General features: G+C 38.5%; 1 protein-coding gene across 1 annotated transcript in view; it reads left to right on the top strand.

Moving 5' to 3' along the window:
* LOC134226061 (whirlin) overlaps positions 1-19701 on the top strand; it is a 596096-nt gene that overhangs the window by 60952 nt on the left and 515443 nt on the right. The window contains exon 2 of the mRNA XM_062706580.1: positions 12845-14359. The gene's annotated coding sequence lies outside the window, so the exon portion shown is untranslated. The remainder of the gene's footprint in view (positions 1-12844; positions 14360-19701) is intronic.

Below are 19701 nucleotides of genomic sequence, written 5' to 3'. Positions count from 1 at the left end.
AATCACAGGATCCCTCTCCTTATGTAAGGGGACCAGATTCTGCGCGTGTTGGCTGGCGTCCATCCTCCTCAGTGGCCAGGATCCACTGGCGTGGAGCGAGGAGCTGGCACTCCTCCATAGCCAATATAAATCACTCCATCGCAAGACGCTTCAAGAGAGGAGACAATACGGAGGCTCTTCGTAGGTCAGTGGCTGAGTTGCTAAACACGGAATACAGGAACCATGCTCATCGCTTAACCGACGGCTCCATTTCGACGCAAGAGGTCGGCTTAGGAGTCACAGGTAGTAACCTAACAGTGACAAACAGTCTTCCCAAGCAATGCAGCATTTTTCCGGCCGAAACCGTGGCTTTGATTATCGCTGCCACTACACCCTCCGTCAAACCTATCATAATCCGACTGCCTCCGCCAGTGCCATCGCTGCGCTTCAAAGCGATCATCCAAGACACCCATGGATTCAGGACATTCTCATCAATGTACAACAATCGACAACCTTTGCGTGGGTCCCGGGACATTGTAGAGTTACAGCTGATAGTCAGGCTAGTGACGGTCACCATGGCCGGCGTTTTACCACCTCGGTTCCCTTGGCTGACGCCAAAACCTGGATTAAAAGAATCGTCAATCAGGATTGGGAGAACCAGTGGGTGGCCTCCAATTCCACGCAGCTACGGAAGAATAAACACTCTGGAACAACATGCCCAGTAACAGGGATCAATAGATCATCTCCAGTCTTCGCACCGGCTACATTCAAGTTGAAAAAATGGAGAAGCGTAAACTTAATGTGCTGACCGTAGCTAAAACAGTGGATATTATTGAAGAATATGAGTCAAGTGGCGCCAAAGTATCGGAAATTGCAAAGAGGTTCCAGGTTTGTCAAAGTACTGTTTCGACGATCCTGGAAAATCGTGAAAAATGGAGAAAAAAGAAGCTTGAAAATGGGAACTTGTGGGAAAAAAGAGTTAAGGCCCCCATGAACGAGAATCTAGAGCGAGCTGTGTTAATTTTTGGGAGTCAAGCTAGACACAACGATATTCCGCTGTCATGGATGCTTATAAGCGAGAAAGCATTCCAATTGGCAGAAAGGCTTAGTGTTACCGGTTTCAAGGCCAGCAGTGGTTGGTTATTCAAATTTTTGAAGAGGCACCAGATTTGGATCCTGGAATCCGATAAAAGGATGATCTAAGAGAAGCGGAAGGTCTTAATGTTTGTGGACAACTGCTCGGCACATCCCAAATCCGTTCAAACAAAACTGAAAGCAGTAAAGCTCGTGTTTTTTTTTCACCAAACGCAACTTCTGTGTTGCAACCATTGGATTTGGAAAACATCAATACACTGAAACATTCCTACAGGCATAAGCTGGTTAAAGGAAGAATCCACACCATGAAAACTAATCAGGTAAGCAGTTGAAATATGGAGTCGACATTGGAAAACAAATTTTATATTTAAAAGGACCATGCGGACATCACAGTACTGGATGCAATCAAATTATTGTCTGGGGAGTGAACGTAAAGTCAGAAACAATCCAGAATTGTTTCCGGGGGGCTGTTTTCATTTTGGAGGAGGAAGATAGGAACGTCATATGAAGCGAGCTGTTGTCTGATTCGGACATAATTGAATATGTCACTGGTGAAGATAAATGCGAAAAACGAATCTGTAAAAATTTTTACGAATGAATTTCACAATATGGTTATTCCGATGCACCAACCTAAAGTCACTGCTGACACCGTGGCGGTAAATTTCGAACATTTTTTAAATATTGAACAATTCCTTTCCGGAAGGTTCATTACTCGTCAAAGTATTTAATTTCTTATTTTTTCCTAAATTATTTATTAGCTTGTATGGCAAATCTATATATATAAAACTCAATGTTTGTATGTTTGTATGTATGTTCCACTTGTCATAAGACGAGTTTATACAATCCCATTGAATTCCACCAATTAATTGTATCTTGACAGATACGTATTTCGACCTCAACAGTAAGGCCGTCTTCAGTGTCTCGTACTTGACTTGACGTACTTGAGTCGAGTCAAGTACGAGACACTGAAGACGGCCTTACTGTTGAGGTCGAAATACGTATCTGTCAAGATACAATTAAGTGGTGGAATTCAATGGGATTGTATAAGGCCCAAATTACCGTAATCCAGTCATTGACAAGAAAACAGCCACGTGCTTGTACCACCCCCAGGAAAAAATCCGCTCACTGAGGAGAAAATGCATTCCCCAGCTGAATCGGGGAAGCACTCTTGTTTTAAAACTACATCAACATATTGTGGTGACTTCAATACATCCGTGGGATGCTTCATTTGGATGAATTTCGTAATATTATTTGAAAAAACTGCCTTTTGCAGAAAATATTGCAAAGTTGAAAAATGTTTTTCCAGGAGGAAACCGTCGATTTATTCTCACGCTCTCTTTATACTTTGCAGATACTCGAAAATCATCGTTCAGTGTTGCGTGTTGATTTGTTCTATATGTTATGCTTGTTTTCTCGAATATGTACGTAAACATCAAGCAATAATCTATGAAAATGATGCTTTTCATGCTATATATTGACACTAAATATTAGATGTGAGCTAGAACTGTAAAAACGCAAGCATTCATAAGCAACGCAGGTTATTTATTTTTTCATAATTCAAGTGTTGATAATGTAATGTAACGCTAAAATAATAATGTAATGCTAAAACGGCATCACTTTTCATGTACACAGAGAGAAGACCGATCATATGGTCATGTAAACAGTCCATTGAATCTGGACAAACATTTGAGAAGGTAGTCAACTGCATCATAATTTTACATTTATGTAAAATGCATGTAGGAAATTGGGTAATTAGAAGAAGGATGCACAACAAATCAATCTAAGATGCATGTTTGAGGTTGTTTAGGCGTATCACTATAATCTGTGCGCTGTACAGGTATTTTTTTTTTTTTTTTGTATCTTTATTAAAGAGACTTTCAGCCCAAGGCTGGCTCGTCTCCGAAAGCTGTACAGGTATTGAAAAGGACGTTAATATTTTGGGGAAATATATAGTGTTTGATACCTTTTGAAATGTTTGTGTACTTTGTACAAAATCAGATCTGAGCGAATGAGTAGGCTCTCCGCAAAAAAAAAGAAGCGAACAGCAAGAAAAAGAAGTCGATTTGATGTATGACATTTGAACCATAAACTCGTCTTATGACAAGTGAAGACATTCCACTAAAAAGCTCAAAATAATTTTCTTATAATGTATGTTCCAGCATAACTTCTAAACCCATTGACCGAGTTTCAACCAAATTTGGAGCACACACAAGGAGACGACGATAGGGAGGTTGGGGATGCTCTTTGGAAAAGAGGGAGGGGTATTGCTAAGTTATTTATCAACTCAGTGTACCTTTTGAACCCCTCGGCCGATTTCAACCAAATTTGGAACACACATTCTTTCTCTTAAGGAGACGACGATAGGGGGGTGGGGATGCTTTTTGGAAAAGAGGGAGGATGTGGGGGGAGGGGTATTGCTAAGCTATTGATCAACTCAGTGTACCTTTTGAACCCCTTGACCGAATTCAATCAAATTTGGAACACACATTCTTTATCTTAAGGAGACGACGATAGCGGGGTTAGGGATGCTGTTTCGAAAAGGAGGAGGGTGTGGGGGAGGGGTATTGCTTAATTATTGATTAACTCAGTGTATCTTCCCAACAAACAACGACAAGCTACAAATAAGCATCTAAGTTGAATTATTGTTTATTTGTAATCTTCATAGCTGAATAAAATGGATGCTGAATAATTCGCTAGACTAGACAGATTTCATCTCAGCATAAGCAAAAAAAAAAAAACCCGAACAAAACTTTTTCTTTGCCTTTTATGTTTTCTTAGGAGTAGGAAACTGTTTATAAAACCACATGAAAGCCAAAATTTCGATAGAAGGCTCTGTACTCTAAGCATATTTGCATTTGGTATAGTACACAACGGACCAACAGGACCCAGATTTTTCTTGAAAAGGTGCCTATATGTAGCATTGAACAAAATCATCGTCTTTGTAAATGTGAGGCCTGTTTTTCACGGAATATTGTATATTAATGGTTCGGAACATCCATAAATTACATGACATTTTCAGGAGTAACATTTATAAGAGTAATGTTTCCAAGATGATATCATATCATACATCATTTTGCATGTTACTACATTACGCGACGATTGGAGATGGTTGATAGCTCACTACATTTTACGTGACGTATTTTATGGATTTCCCTTATAGATTTTATGGGAATGAAAAGTTGCCCTGAACTGTCACTGTCGTTGCGACTCTATTGGCTCCATTGACGCTTTCTTACCAAAACGACAAACTGTCATCTATAGCAACTGTTCCATCGCGTTGGTTTGGAGGAACCTTTATTATGAATCGTTGTTATATGAGTACATAACACTAAAACGAGTTAAAAGATAACAAGAAAACTGATTTCAAAGATGTGAAAAAGGATTTTTGTGTTATTTATTTTCTCGTTTTTAGAACCGTTTCTGCCTTTCTCGTACACCAAGGCTATAAGTCCGAAAAGGCTATAGCCCACTCCAAAAAATTTGATAGGAGGCTCGGAGGGTCAACTTTTATATACACCTTAGCTAGACGAAATGATGCAATGTCTGTCGATAAAGTCTAAGTCTAAATCATTGTATGGCAATCTAATCGCAAGTGCAACTAGCGATTATGTCCAAATCTATGTCCAAAAAGTGCGACGTGGGAAAATATCGTAGGCAATATGGCCACTAGATCCCCTTCTATTTGACATATTCTCGGCCAAAAAAAGATACCGAAATTCTTCCTGAAAAAGGAACTTCCCGGTGTAGTTCTTGGGGGAATTTTCTGCAGAATATCTTGAGAAATTTCTGATGGAATTTTGAAACAAATTCCCGGAAAATTCTTGAAGAAATTTTCGAGGGAACTTATAAAGAGATTTCTGGAGAAGTTCTTGACATAATTTCCGAGGAAATTCTTGATGGAATTTTTGGGAGAATCTATGCAGGAATTACTGGAAGAAAAAGAGGGCGAATTTCTAGAAAAAATGTCCAGAGATATTGTTTTAAGATATTGCAGCAAATTCCTGGAAGTAATTCTCGGGAAACCTTGAAGGGCTTTTTAGATGATTTTCTGTAGAAATTTTAGGCGAAGTATCCGCAGAAACCTTAAGAATTCCCGCAGGATCTTCGAGGAGAATTCCTTAAATTAATTTCCAGAGAAATTTCAAGGAGAGTTTTTGGAGGTAACTCTGAAAGAGTTTTGACAACATTTCAGGAAGAATATCTGGAGAAATAGGCAGATGAATTTACAGACGAATTTCTCAAAAAAAATCCAGAAGGATTCCTGAAGAAAAACTCCCTGAACAATTTTCCGGGAGAGTTCTACACACTTAAATTGGTTTTCCGACCTCAGCAACATTTTTGCCGAGATTCCATCAGCCGAGATCTTGGTATTTTTTCACCGAAATTCGGCGATTATTTTAACGAAATAATTTTACCGAGACTCGTCAAAGCTTTTGCCGAGATCCCGGCTGTTGGATTCTCGGCAATCGTAAAATTTCGAATTTTAACTGGGTAGGAGAAATTTTCGGAAGAATTTCTGGAGCGTAGTAGGAGGCGTTCGTCAAATGCTTTCACGTTAGCTACCAAAGAAATTCAAAGGGTATTTCTGGAAAGACTCCGAAGTAATTAATGAAGAAAGCTTATGGTGGAATTTCTTGAGTGACTCCAGAGAGAATGCCAGGAGGAGTTACATGGGAATTTCTGAATTATTTTCTGGTGGAAGTGCTGGGAAAGGAGACTTTGATATTTCTAAGAGAATTCCCGAAAACGTCACCAAGTAAATAGGGAAATTGTTGGGTACATTTGAAAGAATTAACGGACAAGTACTTGGTAATAATTTAAGACGAATGTTCAGAGGAATTTTTGAAAGAACTCACGGAAAAAAAATCTGGTGAAATTTTACTAGCGCACTCCTATGAGTCATTGTAAAATTTTTAGAATATCTTCCCGATGAATTCCTGGAGGAACTTCCGGAAGAATTTTGGAGCAGCTTCCGAAGGAATTCCTGGTGGAACTTCCGGAAGAATTTCTAGAGGAGCTTCCGAAGGAATTTTCGGAAGAATTTCCGGGAGAATTTCTAGAGGAACTTACGGAGGAATTCCTTTAATAATTTTCGGAGGAATACCTCGAAGAAATTCCGGAGGAGCTCCTGGAGGACCTTCCGGAGAAATTCCTGGAGGAACATACGAAGAAATTCCTGGTGGAAAATTTTGTTTGAATCTCTAGTGAAATCCAGGGATGAATTTTTGAAGGAACTTCTGGGAATAGACCATAACTATTACATCAAATAAATAAGTTGCTAAAAAACTAACAAAATAAATTAAATAAAAATAACTATTCAGCCATATTAATTTATCCTCATTTTAGTATGGCTACTCATTTTTATTCAATAAAAATTTTGTCACCGACAAGTCTATAGATTGGAACTAAACTTACTGTAAAAACGAGCAATGGGTAATGTTTTCAAAATAACCGCGAGTAGACGTAGGATTTGTATAAACGTAGCGTATTTACATTTAACATCTAACTTTTGGATCTATGGAGTTTTATTATAGTAATGGGAGTCTCGTTTCGAACGTCTTCCAGTGCGGTTGGTTTTTGCACTCTACTTTTGTGATTCGCCTAAAAGTAGAACAATAGAACAATAGTGCAGTGACCGCGGTCGAAACAAATGTGTAGTGTATAAAAAAGTGCTGCAGATCCGGAAGACGTGCGCATGTTTGTGCTTGCAAGGGCTGATCGATTGTTATCAAGGGCAATGCCCTTGCTAATAATCCGATCAAGCCTATGTAAATGCTCAAACATGTTCAGCGTCAGATTTATTGAGGAGAGGTAAGGTTTTGAAAATCCGTAAATTTAACACGCACGCACTCACACAAACGCACACACACATTCACATTATACACACATACATATACACTAAGGTGGCTCAAAAAACACTTTTTCAAATTTTTTGATGGGCCGCCCTCTTATTCGGTTCTATTTGATGCCCTGGTACTCTGGACAAAACTTTCAGCCAAATCGGACAACGTTTGGTCAGTGCTTAACTCGTTGGAAATTTATATGGAAAAATGTATGCAGAAACATCCAAAAACAGTGATTTGCAGTTGGACGTCACAATTTACGATCATGAACCATGATACTCATTCAGTTCTTGTAAAATAAAATACAGAATGTTATGCTGAAAACCGCGAGAAGATTAGAGTTTATTACGCAAAGATATTAGCATTTTACTGGAGTGTTGTAGGGGTGAATTTATTTCTTTTCAAAGGTAAAAGAAACGAAATTTGCTCAAACCCCACTGCAGAGAAATGCTAATAACTTAGCCGGGCAATCTCGAATCTTCTCGCGGTTTTCTGCATAACATTCTGTATTAAATTCTCCAAGATCTGAATGAGTATCATAGTTCTTCATCGTAAGTTGTGTAGTCCAGCTGCAATTTACTGTTTTTGGATGTTTCTGCATACATTTTTCCATATAAACTTCCAACGAGTATAGCACCGCCCAAACGTTGACCGATTTGGCTGAAATTTTGTCCAGAGCATCAGGGCATCAAATAGAACCGAATAAGAGGGCGGCCCATCAAAAAAATTGAAAAAAGTTTTTCCCATACCAATTTGAGCCACCCTAATATACACAAATACATACATATACTGATGGACATGAGTGTTCGTCATGTTTTCATAGTAGCTCTATTAAAACATGACGAGAACTTTTGTCTATCAGAGTGTAGACATATAAACGCATATACACACTCATATACACACATACAAAAAACACGTACACGATTTTTATTATATATTAGGTATCTATATTATTGGAAGCGTTTGGTACGGGAGGTCCACGCTTTCTTCCTTTCCCCTCGATTCCAAGCTATTGAGTGACTTTAGGTATTCCTGATGAGATTAGTATGAGATTAGATTAGATATGGAGTTTTATTATAGTAATGATATTGGAAACGACAACTTCTAGCTGTGTAGAATTATTAGCAATTTGTTTATTCAAAACTTCTGGAAATAAAACTAATAATTAAATGCATAATTAGAATTGCTTTGTTTCTAACTTTTAAATCCTTATTTACTCAAGCAAATGTAGGTCATTTATAGATTTCTTATTGATGATAATATTTGAAGTTTTAAAATTCTATTTATAAAATTTAAAAACTTGGGCAAAATGTGCAATTTTAGGGGAACTATCCCGTTTTCCAAACAAAGAAATACAGCACCAATTTCGTTGCTTCGTTTTGCTAACATGCGTCCTTACTGCTGAAAAAATCACAACAATAAGAAACAAGTCAAGAAGCAGTAACCCTACTAAAATAGAAAGGTACTGCTAATACATCAACTAAAAATTATTTCATGTTTTGATTCCAAACTCCGAGTCTACTTCAAATAAGGTAAAGTTTATTTAAATATTCTTTTAAAAGTTTTTAAAAGATTTACATGTAATACAGTGACATTTTCTAATCTTAAATAGATATAACCACTATTGCTGATTGTGTATCTTTAATTGCTAATGCCTTCTGCAAATAAATAAAAGTAATTATTTTAATCAAATTTTCATTTTCATCAGTGTAGTTGATTTTTTTTTTGCTGGGGAATCAGAACTGTTATAATATAACCATGTTTTAATGTACGTGTCGTTTACTGCCGCTAACCGCAAGTCGAGCACATATTGATATGGACGCCATATACAGATGTGCTCGACTTGCGGTTAGCGGCAGTTTAGTACCAAGCACAACTTAACATACGGTCAGTCATATGACATGACTCGTACCCATCCCGGGATTATGTGGATCAATCACTTTTTGTGGATGAGCAGACCAAATCTCTCTAATTTTCTTCTTCTCCATCCACCACCGCTGCCTCAGCCATCACCGGCCTCTAGCTGTGAACTCCGAGCGATACGATAGGCGATTGCATCCATCGCAACCGACACCACTGCATCCGACATCCGGTATCAAGCACAGAATGACAAAAAAATGCGCCCACTTCTTTCATGCATATTCGCAGATCCGCCGGCTGTCGCTGTGTAGGTAAACAGCGAACGAACGAAAAGAAAAATGCGCGAGCAAAGAGCACGTCAGTACGCGTTGCTGTCACAAGTTGTAATGACTCGCACACGGCAGGACACTGCTTCTTTTATACACAAAGAAAATCTTCCGGTAGACCCGAAGGCCCGTGACATACCGCATTCTGATGTCCGTGTTAAAAATGCACGAGATTGGTTACATATGAAATTTTTACTGGCTTTGACAAAAAATTAAATTTTCAATAGCTTATCGTTAATAATCTTAAGTTTCAATGAAATAGGCAAAATGGTGGAGAGTGTCCGAGTAGATTGATATATAAATCTTAAAAAACCATTGAAAAATAAAGGCGCTAGTAGCATTTAAAATCTTCCCTTCCAGCGTAACGCTCTCGATTTCCAAAAATCTAAATGACACCCAATATAGTAATGAAAGACGTAAGTCCTACGTCAAAACTGAATATGTAATCAGCTGTTTTAGATGTTCCTTGAATTGTAGACTGTCAAACATTTATGACAGGCTGCTTTTTTAAAGTTTTTCTACTAAATTCGTTATCACAATAATGTTTAAATCAGATGTTAAATTATTACGTAGCATATGAAGGACCCCTCGTAAGTGCCATGATCAAAACATATTCAAATTTTAACTAAAATCGTACAGAAAATTGAACGAAATTTTTTTTTTGTGTACGTGCTATCGAGGTAAAATGTACGTACAATCGAAGGTACGTACTATCGAGGGTACGCAATATCGAGGGTACGTACTATCGAGGTATGCCTGTACTTAAATTGTTATTTTTACTTCATTTGTGTTTTATTCAGAGCCCATAATATTACAATAATATACTGAAGTTATTTTGAGTCTGTAAATATTCACTGAATACATATTTTTGCCTTTCTCGTACAACATAGTTGTACCGAAAGGCTATCATTTCACTCCAAAATCGAACTTTTTATAGAAGTCTCGGAGACCCATGATGTTATATACCAATCGACTCAGCTCGTCGAACTGAACAAATGTCTGTCTGTCCGTGTGTATGTGTGTGTGCACACGAAAACCGAAAAACATTAGCCACTTTTTCATATAGTAAATTCTTAACCGATTTTCTCGCAACAAGTTGCATTGGACAGGGGACAACGCCTTGTTGATCACTATTGAATTTGATAACGATCGACCATTGCGTTAAAAAGTTATTAAGAAAATGGAATGGAATCGAATAAGCGCCATATAAGGTTGGTGTCTTGGCTAAATGCGAGAAAGGCAGTATCACCACTCGGTGAATTAAGTTGGGTTTTTTATTCAGAACATGGTTTAACTGCTTGATACACGAGCAAAACATATTGGTTAAAGCGCACAATACTTCCAGGACAGGCTTAATCCTCATTAAAGTACTAGGCCGCGAAAGATTAAACCAATTGACCTATTCGACCAAATGTCCTATTCGGCCAAATGACCTACTCGACCAAATGACCTTTTCGGCCAAATGACCTATTCGGTCAAATGAGCTATTCAGTCAAATGACCTATTCGGCCAAATGTCCTATTCGGCCAAATGTCCTATTCGACCAAATGTCCTATTCGGCCAAATCTCCTATTCGGCTATATGACACTTTCGCCCAAAAGATTTTCGGTCTAAGCCTGTTCAGCTAAATGATATATTCTGCCAAACAAACGACGGGAATTCCACCAAAAAAGACCATTTGGACCTTATTCATTTTCATTTTTATTTTATTTCTGATAACATCATCTGTCTTTGCTTAATGAAGCCTTAAGATGAGGAAAATCCATTTTGAGTAGACCATCAACACATGTCTTGCTCAAACAGGCGTAAAAATCTCATTTCTTTTCGAACGTTCGATAGCGTTAAACCTATTTTCGGCTTGTTCGTCGTTTTTTCATGGTCATGAGAATCCCATCCTGTTTTCCTGTTCTTGAACAGTTGTTTTAGCAGTTCTCATGCTACGTCTTAGTTGGTTCCCGTCTTTTCAGATTCTACCAAAGTATTTATCTACTTGATTAACACCGAGAGCAAATAGTGGAATTTTAAATGGGCATATGCGAAGTCTCTTTGCCATAATCTGGAAGGCATTACGAAAACTCAACCAATCTACCACACAACCATCAAAAGAAGGAATTGGGAAAAGAATGTTCGTGAGAAATTGTTTTGAATTTGCGAGATAAATATTTTTGAATTTCACACAAAACCAATCTTTGAATGCGCTCGGAATTTTTTGTTTTACTTTCGTGAAAAGTTTTTATGTTTGTTTTCCCATATTCGGTTGGAAATTTCGCAGATTATTTTCTTTGAATATCCACGAGAAGTTCTTTTCGATTTCCTGTAAAATTTTGTAATTTCACGGGAAATATTTTCAAAGTTCCACAGGATTTTTGAAAAATATATGTAAGATGTAAAGCTTGTCGGCGAAGATTGTTAATGAATTGAAAGTTTAGCATTTACAATTTCTTATATAAACCATTGAGCGTTTAGCGTTTCATTCTGCCCGATACGTTTCGACCATTGGATGGGGTCCTTTTCAAGGGAAAAAAATGGTCAATCCTTCTCGTCCTAAATTACATGTCGTTCTTGGTATCGTATGGTTATAGTATTGGCTTTTTATGCGGAGGTTTTGTTATGCAATTCAAAGAACATGAATTCACCATTTTAAAGCAGTCGTGTAGTGTCGAGAACTGTGACCGTTGATGAAATACCGAATTGTAAAATTGAAAACGATAGATAAATGTTTTCTCTTGAAAAATACCACATCCAATAAAACGCAAATCGAATTTTATAAGACTGAGATAGCCGAAATCTCTACATGAAAACTATTACCAGTCGTCTCCAATATCATTTATTACATCCATTGCATTGAAATATTACAATGTTGTATTAATTAAATACGGTATCAGTATATAGAAAGCTTACATTGATAGCAGAATTTTATATGACAAGATTTTATGCAATAAGTATTTTTTTCTTTGGGTGTTATTATGCTACTCCTTGTTAGCTTACGGATTTTCAAGAAAACCGCAGATAGTTCAACGTTTGGACTAAAGATTATTTCCCACGAAAACATTCAAAACATTCTTGCACTCATCCCCATAGTTTCACGGAAACCTGTGAGAGCCAGCTGGCAATACTCCGAGCCGGAATCATCTCCCACGTTTTTAGAACTCCAGCACACTCCAACGATGGGAGCACAAAGCCACGTAGTGCGCAGAATCCCTCCCCACACTGGCATGGTAAGGCTCGGAGAACCACATCGACGGAATTTTGACAGCTAACTCACTTTTTTATATAAACTGCCCTACGATCCACGGCCACAAATCATGCTGAGGAAAAACTGAAAACGTCATTCGATTTTCGCAACCTGGCAGTGGCAGGTCAGTGGCAGACAGAACGAATGTGGTAGGCTTTCGATGGTGGTCATCTTCGGTGGGTAAGTTTTGAGTTGGTTCTTTGAGGTTTTTAATGCCAGGTGAATTTTCTGGATGGTATCGACAGAGCTAGAAATTGTGCGTGATTCTCAAGGTTGATTCCAAAGATGTGGGGCATCCGGGATGAATCGCCTCTGCACTTGTCGAAAAGTTGAAGGACGATGCTGGTTTTGAGAGTGTTGTGATTTGCATCCGAATTGGAGCATTGGGATGTTGTCTGGTATCGCAGAACGAAACTTTTCGTAGGATGTTCTAACGTGTTTTTATTAAGATTACAACCTTATTTATTGATCTAATGTAGAATTTTCTATTTTTCTCACCTTGTAAGGTCATACGCATTGGAAGTCAACTCGTGATGATATTCTGCAGAATGACGACAAATGGACCTTAAGATGGATTTATGGTGCACTTCATACGGATTGCTCACTGGAAAATAGAAAGTGGAGTCGAGCAGAAACCAGAAGCTAATCGCATTTACTACATAAGTGTTCTAGTGCGTTATAATAAGTGTCTGCTTTATGTGTATTTTACATTGAAGTTGTTGTTGCTTAATGATTAGTGGAATACATTGCATTACTAGTGATATTAGGAGTTACTCAAGAATTTATGAAATACAGAAGCAGAAAAATAATACGACCGATAGATTAAGGTTAAAATTACTGTTCATAAACCTGAATTCCATCTACATTATCATAGAAAAAGTGTCATAGCGAACATAAATTTTCATCTCCAAAAGAAAAAAAAAACTCATTCAATGTCGTGTTTCTCACCCAACGAAAAGCGCCCCCTTTTCAAAGCATTTCGGCAAACCACCCACTTCGACCTATCATCGCTGCACGATGGCGAATGTGAGAGAGACGAACACGTCAACTGAGCGCGAGAGCCACAACCGTCGAATTGATAAGGCGAACACGTGAATGAGCCCACGACTCACTAACTCACGACTTCCACCCACAACCTGTTTCCTCACTAACCGAATACAGGACTGGCTCCAAGGCACCCAACACGGTTTCCCGTCGAACTCCGTTCCGTAGTGAGGGAGCATCGGGTGGTGGATTCAGTGTCACTGTCAGTGAAGCGCGAATGTATGCGTGCCAACGTGGTGCTTTTCGAAAACACTGAGCAGAAACTTCAATAACAAAAAATGTGACAACAACAAAAACCTCGCCATTCGTGAATGAGAGTGAGTATCATATTTTACTCCGGGGGGTGCGGAAGAAGCCAAGGAAGAAATTTGGTCGATGTAACATCGAAAGGAAATGTAGTTAACCAGTGATGGGAATTTTCTCCGATTTGCATTGGTGTGTGTGCGTATCGCTAGGCGAAGGAAGAAACGTCAAGTGAAGGACGGGATGGTGAAACAGAAGAAGTCAAGCACGAATTTTGCTGATTCAAGATGTGTAGTACTACGACTGATGAGTAGAGAAAATTGGTGAACAGTTGGAACGGCTGTTGCGGTTTTGTGGAAGAAAGGAAACGTGTGACAAAACAGTGAAGAAAAAACTACGAATATCGACTAGCTGTTGAAAATTGCGACGACGACTACTGGTGTTGGACGAAGAAGATAACGAAAGAAAGGAAATCGAATGGATTAGTGCGGAGTTTCGAAGAATACGTGTGCTACAGAAAGTGCTACAGTTTACAAATACTTATTAGACATCGACGTCGGTGGTGAAGTGCAGGAAGGAGGAGCATCGATTGAAATTTGAAATAACGGATCATCAATATTTTACAACGGAGCTGTCACCAACGGTTCGGCATGTGTTAACGAATGAGGATGAGTGATGGATTTTCCGCCTGTTGTGGATAATAGTTTACATTTGGGATAACGTTAGCGGAAAAGGTAAGCAATTTTCAATACTACATGGTACCTATTAAGATGGTCATTTTGACGGGATGAACTTACGTACATTGCTTCTATTTAGATATCATAAATAATCTATCCAAACAAATCCTAAGAACAAGTCTCTAAACTACCTAAGAACAATTTCATATGAACTCAGGGCGAAAAATGAAGTTCTCAGCAAACTGTGTTTGGGGAGGGGCGACATCACGTAGTATGTGAGATACTTTCATATGGACACACCTTCCATACAGCACGTCGTATTTTAGCGAATAGGAGAGGTGAAGGTGGAAGAGGATGAGATGTGTAATGATCGATATAAAACTTTCAGATGTCTCAAACAAAAGCATGTCGTGATGGTTGAAACTGTCGTGACTGAAAGCGATTAACGGATAACGAGTGAAACTTAGGAATAGAAATGGAAACCCCATGAAGAGTTCAAATCCATCTGATCGATCCATCTTTTTCTAACTATTATAGGATATGATGGCCATATTCGTGACGGGACCATGATTGGATATCTTAATCCACAACTTAGAACCCAATGAATCTCCATAAATTGAATTGACATTTTTCTCGGCCACTAGGAGAACGAAAATTATTTGTAGAAGAGAAACCGTTTGCAAATAAATATTAGTTTTGTTGGAGAAAAGCCCAATCTGGAAACACCAAAGCAAGTTGTTGCAAGCAAATCGGTTAAGTATAACTGTCCAAAAAATGAATGACACAGACAAACATCATCTCACATCGAGCTGAGCCGATTGGTTACAACACTTATAGTCTCTGTGAAAACTTCGTTCTTGAAGTGAACATTCAGCCTTTTTTTGTTTAATATTTGTGTACGATTCAGGCACATGAATCATTTTGACTCGAATCCAAAATTCAGCTCATATCCCAAATACTGGCGTTTTTAGTCTTGAATTAAGAACTTGCATCGGTTTTACGTACGAAAGATTAAGAATAAATAAGCACCTTTTGATAGTTGTCAATTTTGTGTCATGGCGAACTGGCACACAGATCTACAGTACTGGCGCTAGTTAGTCTAGACATAAAAGCCTTTTCAGGATGATTTTGATTTGATTTTGAATAACTTGTGGCGTCCCACCGGCCGAATCTCGATAAAGAATCGGCCGGTGCAGCGAGTAGCATTACTTTCTTTTGTCTGCGTCTGGTCACGACGATGGTCCAAGGCAGGGGCGTAGCCAGAAAACTAGTGTGGGGGGGGGTGTTTCTGGACATTTTTTTTAATTTGAGAGGGTTCGAAAAAAAAAACTTCTAAAAATTTTGTCTCTGGGGGAGGGGGAGTGAGGGGGGCTACGCCAGTGGTCTAAGGTGGAAAGAGGCCGAATCTCCGCAAGGAGGGCTTATGTGTACGAAGTGTGTGGAGAGTAGTCATGAGAAAGCTGATGATTGATCTCCAAATGCTATCTAGCTATCTAGCTATCTAGGAGTGCAAATTAATAGGGTGGTCTATATCCCACATCTTCCTCTTTCTCAGTAAAAAAAAAAAACAAAAATGTATGATATCTCACTAATTCTTTTTTAATGATCTAAATATAGAAAAAATGTTGAAAATAAATTTAAATTTCCCAAATCATTCATTTATTTGAATTGAATTTACCGGCGACTTGAAAAAAAGTTCAATTTTCTTCACGACGTCTTAATTCAATAGGCGTTGTGCTCTCCATCCTTCTCTTCCGCCTCGAGCGAGTTGGTTTCCCAGCATCCGCTCCAGGATCTTCTTGCTTCATTTTAACAACTCCATTATGATTGGCATGAATTAACTTTAGTATGTCTTTATGCATTTTACGTGGTATAACCACTCGCCCCTGATACATGAGACATTTGTCTACAACTTCCAAATCACGCTGATTGGCAAATACATTCACAAACGGTCTTTCGACTCGCTTTGGCCAGCCATGCTGCATGAAAAACATTTTTTTCCAGAAATTCATCCTGTATGGTCTCATTTGCAATTAATGTGTAATCAATTGGAAACTCATTTGAGAAATTTTTGTTTTTTACATGTTCAATATTGTAACCATTTGGTATCGGTTGGTCCAGGGGAAATCTAGAACAAAAATCCGCGTTCCCTATTTTCCTTGAAGGTCTATAAAATATGTCAAAATCGTAAATTCAACATTCCATAACAAATCGCTGGATCCTAGTCACAAATATAGAATTCTTCCCTTCCTTCCCGAAAATTCCAACTAGGGGCTTATGATCCGTAAAAACTTTGAAATGCTGGCCATAAAGATATTTATGGAATTTTTTTATCGTACATGCTAACGCCAGAGCCTCTAAATGAAGAATAGGGTACGACTTTTGAGCGGAATTCAGGGAAAACGACGTAAAATACACAGGCTTTTCAATTCCATCCACTTCGTGAGCAATAACTCCACCCAGTCCATAACTCGAAGCATCCGACACAATGACTATCGGTTTCTTCGGGTCATAGAACTCCAAAAAGTTTGCTTCCAGTAAGGATTTTTTACCAATCTCAAAAGCCTTGTCACAATTTTCATCCCAATCATACCTAACATTTTTTTAACAAGTTGTATAAATAATACAACTTAGAAGAAAGATGAGGAATAATTTTATTATAATAATTTATTAATCCTAAAAAGGATTTCAATTCAGTAGTGTTTTTAGGGGCCTTTGCTTTTTGTATTGTCGAGATTTTATCTGGACATGAAATATTGCTGCGCTCGAGAAAGCTCCTTGTGGCAACCTGTTGTAAATAAAAAGTCCCTTTATCGTGTTTATAACCATACATTTTCTAGATTTTTCTGGTAATGATAGTTGAGTATATGCCCCTTCCAAATCAAGCGAGCAAAAAACCCTGCAGCCTGCCAAACCAGCAAATAAGTCTTGAGCTGTTGGCAAAGGGTACGAATTGGGTATCATCAGTTTATTTATCGACACTTTACAATCTATTACAAGTCGTATGCCATTGTTCCTTTTCATAACAATGACAATTGGAGATGCCCATTCACTAAACTTGACTGGAGTAATTTCACCTTCTCGCTCTAAACGATTTAAATATTCAATAACCTTGTCCCGTAAACGATAAAGTTCAAGCCTTCTTGAACATGGGTGATTCGTCTTTCAATACGAGTTCTGCTCATGGGCGTAGCCAAGGGGGGCAGGGGGGGCCGTCGCCCCCCCTAAACTTTGGAAAGATTGAACGGGTACTGAAATGAATTCCCTCAAACATGTGCACTTTACGATCCAATCATATACAGAAATAGGTGGTAGAAATTCAAAAAATTCCCAAAACTTATTAGGGTATCCAGGATCCATAATATATGAAAGTTCAAAACAACTCGAAACATTTCGGGCTCAAAAATTCTCCTTGAAATCATTCTAGAAGCTCCCCTGGGAACTTCTGTATTCCTCCGGAAAGTTATTCCCAAATTCCTCTGAAAATCGTTCGAAAATCCTTCTCACGTAGGGTCATTCGCCAAATGTTGAACGGCCAATATCTTCGCCTATTGTTGAACGCACGTGCATTTCTTATGGGAGTTCAACAATAGGCGACAAAATTAGCCGTTCAACATTTGGCGGTTTCCCCTAATTGTAATTCCTCCTTATCTAGAAACCCCCAACTATTTTTTTTTAGGAAATTCACGAGGAAATTCCTTGAAGATATCTTTTCTTCTCTCCAAGATTTACTTCTAGATATTTCTTCGGCTATTCTCTCTTCAGGAAGAATCCCATTTCCTTCAGGCATGCATTCGAGAGTTCCGTCAAGAATACATGTTACATTGCGCACCTCATTGCATAATACTCATCCCTAGCTATAAATCAACCAATTTAGATGTGTAAGGAATAACAACAAAACCTCTTGTTTAGCGAGTGTGGAGGTTCTGTTGGAAAGGAGGCAATCGGCTTCAGACAAATCACCGAAATTGTGAGTTATACATTATTTCTAATTATGTAAATAACTATCAATAAATATATTATTTCAGCTTTTTAGCTAATGAATTTCAAATATGTATTTTATTTGCTGTAAGCATCGGTTCAAAGCCACCAGCCAATAGCTCCTGCAACAATACATACGGAATTTCTTCCCAAAATTCTACCAGAAGTTTCTTCAAACATTTTTGACGGAAATCCTCCGATTAAGCTCCATAATTTCACTTGTAAATCTATAAGAAATTCCTTCGGAATTTCTTCTAGGAACTTCTCCGGGCATTCTTCTCGGAACTCTTCCTTTAATTCCTACGGGATTACTTCCAGGAAATTTTCCGGGAATACCTACAAACATTCAATAGCAAAATCATCTAGCATTCCAATCTGGAATTCTTTTGGCAATTACTTCAGAATATCCTTCAAGAAATCCTCTAGAAATATCTTCATGAATTTCTCCTGGAATTCGTCCAAGTATTTCCCCAGAAATTCTTATAAGTATTTTTTTTCGGGAGTTTCTTCAGGTACTTCTCCAGGAATTCCTTCAGGAATTTCTCCGGGAGATTTCCCGCGGAAGTGTACTAGAATTCCTTCCGGACTTCACTCGGAATTTACTCGGATATCTGCCAAGAGTTCTTCCAGAAATTTCTTCGGAACAATCCGCAGAGATTTTCTTCAGCAATTAATCTGGGAATACTTTCAGGAGTTCATCTGGGAATTTCTGCATTAATTCCTCCTGGCATTTTTCTGGGAATTCTTTCAGATATTTTTTCGGAAATTCCTTTAGGAACTTCTCTAAGAATTATTTCAGGACTTCCATGTGGAATTCCTCCAGAAGTGCTTATGGGAGTTCCTCCGGGAGTTCTTCCAGGAGTTTTTCCAAGAAATTCTCCGGTAATACCTCCAGGAACTTTACAGGGAATTCCTGGACGATATTTGACAGGAATTGCACGGGAAATGGGATTTTGGAAGTTCCTTCAGAAATATTTTTTCTCTTCCTCTAGGGTATTCCACCGGATGTTCCTCTGAAGTTCCACCAGTAGTTCCTTCGGGAATTCAATCAGGCTTTCTTCCAGGAATTCATTTAGCATTTCTTTAGGCATTTATCTACAAATTCCTCCAGAAGTTCCTCGGAGAATTTCTCTGGGAGTTCTTACGGGAATTCCTCCGGGAGGTTCTTTTAAGAATTCTTCCAGGAGGTTCTCCTGGAATTCTTACGGAGGTTCCTTTGGGAGTTCATCCTAGAATTCTTACGAGAGTTCCTCCAGGATTTTCTACGGAAATTCTTCCTGTAGTTCTTCAATAAATTCCTCCAAAAGTTCCACCGGCAGTTCCTCCGAGAATTCCTCTGATAATTTCTCCGGAGATTCCTATAGAAAATCCCCCGGGAGTTCCTCCGGAAATTACTCTGGGAGTTCCTCCGGGAGTTC

This window comes from Armigeres subalbatus, chromosome 3, assembly GCF_024139115.2.
Source record: "Armigeres subalbatus isolate Guangzhou_Male chromosome 3, GZ_Asu_2, whole genome shotgun sequence".
Taxonomy (NCBI): domain Eukaryota; kingdom Metazoa; phylum Arthropoda; class Insecta; order Diptera; family Culicidae; genus Armigeres; species Armigeres subalbatus.
The sequence above is the reverse complement of the archived record's forward strand: the minus strand, read 5'-3'. Positions and strand labels throughout refer to the sequence as shown.